At 46.0% G+C, this 4494-nt stretch overlaps 1 pseudogene; it reads left to right on the plus strand.

The window, feature by feature from the left end:
* Window positions 1-2235: 2235 nt before the first annotated feature.
* On the plus strand, window positions 2236-4267 carry LOC143680520 (tRNA-dihydrouridine(16/17) synthase [NAD(P)(+)]-like; annotated as a pseudogene).
* The last annotated feature ends 227 nt before the right edge of the window (window positions 4268-4494 follow it).

Genomic DNA, 4494 nt, shown 5'->3' on the forward strand with positions numbered 1-4494 from the left:
AACTAGTGCTCTAGCAACATCAAATATTCAATTTATTGGACATGGAATATGAAATTAGAGTGTGTTCTAGTTTGCTAGCTGCGGGAATGCAACACGCCAGAGATGGATTGGCTTTTAATAAAAGGGGATTTATTTTGTTGGTTCTTCAGAGGAAAGGCAGCTAACTTTCCACTGAGGTTCTTTCTTATGTGGGAAGGCACAGGATGGTCTCTGCTGGTCTTCTCTCCAGGCCCCTGGGTTCCAACAACTTTCCCTGGGGTGATTTCTTTCTCCATCTCCAAGGGCCTGGGCTGAGCTGCAAGTGCTGAGATGAGGAATGCCAAGCTGCTAGGCTGTGCTACATTGTGTTCTCTCATTTAAGCACCAGCCAATTAAGTCAAATGTCACTCATTGCAACAGACACGCCTCCTAGCCAACTGCAGATGTAATTAGCAATAGATGAGGTTCACGTACCGTTGGCTTATGTCCGCAGCAACAAGATTAGGTATGCTCACCTGGCCAAGTTGACAACTGAATCTAACTAACACAGAGTGTTTAAAAGGTTTAGAGAATTTTGAAGTTAGCAAGAAATAAGAAAAGAGAAGCTAAAAGAACTAGGAGCCAAGACTATTTGAAGATTAGTCAAACAGATATTCTAGAAAAGAAGTTAAAATTGAAATTAAAAACTTAGTGGAAATATTAGACTTCTACTTCCTAATATGATAAGATAAAGGGCTTATCTTATCTACTTTCTTATCTTATCTACTTATCTTCTACTTTCTAATATGATAAGATAAATGTCAGCAAGGGCTTTGTTGACCTTTGCACCAGAAATAACTAAAAAATGGATAAACTATATAAAATAATGGTTTTCAAGACACTAGATATCAAGCAACAAGGGACAGAGAGCACTGTGAAATGAAAAAAAATAAGATGAGTCCTATAATATCCCCAAATTCTTGCCTTGAGAGAGTTTCCAGGCCATGGTGAAGGGAACGGAAACCCAGGCAGGGCCGGGCAGATTCCCTGAGTTGAGAAGATGGCACTGACTGTCTGGGGACCTCAAGGAAGCTGGGCATTGTAGGACAGAGTATCTGAAAGGAGAGAGCGCATAGTGAGATGGTTCCCCTCAATATTCAGCAGAATCCTAAGCATATGAGGAAACTACTGACACTGGAGCTATTTAACCACCCATAAGTATGAGAGGTGATAGTGTCTGACACTATTCTATTAGACAACCTAGAAAACCTTAAGACTGACAGGGCATTTGGCAGCATACTGAGAAGAGTCTTGCTTTAGTGGTGTGAAATAATTTGCCTCAGACTGAGAATTGCTACAGTTCCAACTACAAACAGTTAAAGCAAGAACAAAATGATTAAATTCTTTGTGTGTAAAATAGCTTCATCCCAGATAAAATACAAGAATATTTAGAGGAATACACAAAATATCCATCACCCAACAAGATGAAATTCAAAGTGCTCTGAACTCAAAAAAATTTGCCAGACATGCAAAGAAGCTGGAAAATCAACCCACAATGAGGAGATAAACCAATCAATCAAAACCATCCCAGAACTGAATCAGGTATTAGAATTCGAAGACAGGGACATTAAAACTGTTGTTACATTATATTCCATATGTTCAAGAAGTTGAGCAGAGATGTAGAAAAAAATACCTTAATCAGTCTTTTAGAGATGAATACTACAATGTGTGAAATGACAGCACATTGGATAGGGTTCACAGGACTAAACATTGCAGAAGAAAATACCAGTAAACTGGAAGACATAGCAATCGAGACTATCTAAATGAAATCTAGAGAGAAGAGACAATGAAAGAAAAAGTGAACACTGACATCAGTGAACTATGAGACAATTTCCAACTTAATACACATACAACTGGAGCCCCTAAAGTTGAGTACAGAGAAGTTGGGCTAACCAAATATTTTAAGAAATAATGGTGGGCACCTGTGGTGTAGAGCCATGGTCTGGGCCCCGCAGTGGCCTCAGCATGGAGACACCAGCATTTTAGTGGTGGGAAGCAGCCTGGGGCACCGGCAGGGTCCTGGTCCCTGAGAGGTCAGCGCCTGCACAGTCACCGCAGCCCAAGGAGTAGCACCTGTGTGTGTAAGGAACCACAGCCGCCACGACCCCCCAGAGCTGTTCCTTCCATAGGTCAGTGGTGGTCCAGGAAGCACTCCCCTGGCTCTGCAGGGTGCCCAGTCCTAGGGGCTCAGCAAGGATATACCCCTTATGCCTCCTCATGGCTTCCTATGTTCCTGGGGCGAGACCCCTGGCTCTCAGGCAGCTTGAGCTTGAGATTAAGTGTGGAGATAATGTCAAAGCTGCAGGGGTCACCATGTGGTGGACCCCCATGGTAGACCAGAGCAAACTGGTGTGGAGGCTGCTGAGCCACAGCCACAGGGCAGATCTCTGCCACACTCCCATACTGCGACCAGGACTTCATCCATGATGCCAACTACTGGAAGAAGAACCTATACTGTGAGATGTGCCCCAAGGACTGGCCCCTCCTTGTGCAGTTCTGTGCCAATGACCTAGAAGTGTTTGTCCAGGTGGCCCTGCTGGCCCAAGACCACAGCCATACAATTGACCTGAATTTGGGGCAGGCCACAAATGGTAGCCAAGAGAGGTCACTAGGGTGCCTTCTCGCAGGAAGAGTGAGGCCTGTTCCATAGAATGATCCTGCTGGCCCTCGAGAGACTCTCTGTCCACATCAACTGCAAAATCCTTGTCTTCTCAGAGATTGATAAGACTGCGGTACACCCAGATGCTGGAGAGAGAGGCTGCCAGCCGCTGACCATGCACGGGGCCATGAAGGAGCAGAAGGGACCCCTGTCAGGCCCTATGTCCTGGGAGCACATTAGGGCCACATGGGAGGCCATGAACATCTCCATGTTTGTGTGTTTTTTATCCCCTTATTACTTTTTAAAATTTTTTAAAAATTTAATTGACAAGCCAAAGCAACATACAGACATATAGACACGAACATTCTTAACATACAAACATTCTGTACATGGTGTACAACCACTGGCTCACAATATCATCACATAGTAGTATATTGATCACCATGAGCATTTTTTAGAATATTTGCATAACTCCAGAAAAAGAAATAAAAAGAAAAAACATATACATACCATACCCCTTACCCCTTCCTCTCATTGACCACTGGTATTTCCATCTACCTAATATATTTTAACCTTTTTTCCCCTTATTTTTTTTCTATATCCCTTACCACTCCCTTTAACATCTCCCTATTTACCAATGGAAACATTCAAGGTGAGACATGGAACAATGCATCCAGGCCGTGGGGGTGCAGGGGGTCATGAGTGCAGAGGGCAACCTGCACAACCCACCCTGTTTGAGTGCCACAGCCCGTCTGTGTGGAAGCTGGCTAAAAAGCACCTGGAGATCGTGTGGTCTCTTATGTCCAGACCCACCTCTTCAAGCTCTGGCACCACCCGCTGCAGGTGCGCCAGCACCTTTGCAAGGAACTGGCCGAGGCGAAGAGCCTGGAAGTGCTATGAACAGAGAGCTGACGCAACACTGCCAGAAGGGCATGTCCAGGAAGATGGAGGGAGAGAAGCCCTTGGGAGGCTGGCCTTTCTTCCACTGGATCTGCCAGTCCTATGTCTGCACAGGGCCCAGGGAAGGGGACAAGGATGGTGGCGCCTGCAGCAAGCAGGCCCTGGAGGGGGTGGGGGTGGGGAATGGTGGGGACCAGGTCTAAAAACAAGTAGAATAGGCAGCTGGGGAACCCCCAGAAGACGTTTGATGCCTCACTGAAACCAGAACATGCAATGTGTGATTAGTATGGAAACCCAAATGGCAACCGATGCATATCTAACCTGTACCAAGGCTGCTGCAAGAAGAGTGCTTTCAGAGAGACTGTGGACTACGCAGGTCATAAATTGCTTTTTTTTTTCTTTTTGTATGTATATGGTGGAGGTCACATTTCATTCTTTTTCCATGTGAATATGCCCTTATTGCAGCACCATTTGCTGAATTTTTGTTTGTTTATAGGTTTGCTTGTTTGCTAGTTTGGGAAGTGCAAGGGCCAGGAATTGAACCCAGGTCTCCCACATGACAGACAGGAATTCTACCACAGAACTACCTTTGCATCCCCATAAATTGCTTTTTAAAGCCAAACTGGAGAAGTCTCTGGCTTGGCAGAGGGACCAGCCCAGGTTACAGGAGCCCCAGCAGCCAAGACCTGGGTTCTGGGACCTGGGGTCCTGGGGGGCTTCTCTGAAGTCACAGGCAATGCCCTCACCTGAGGGGCCAGCTGGAGCTGCACCCCCACCAGGGGCTGCTGAAGCCTGGACACAGTGTAATTAAGGAAACACTTTTTACTCAGGGAATCTCCCGCTACTTAATACAGAAGAAAGTGCTGGTGCCCTCCCCACCACCACACACAGGCTGGGGAGCGCTGCATTGGTGAGTAGGCTCCTGGCTGGGCCTGCTCTGCTCTCATGACTCATCTCTGCTCCTAAAACTGAACAAT

This window comes from Tamandua tetradactyla, chromosome 4 (genome assembly GCF_023851605.1).
Source record: "Tamandua tetradactyla isolate mTamTet1 chromosome 4, mTamTet1.pri, whole genome shotgun sequence".
NCBI classification, from domain to species: domain Eukaryota; kingdom Metazoa; phylum Chordata; class Mammalia; order Pilosa; family Myrmecophagidae; genus Tamandua; species Tamandua tetradactyla.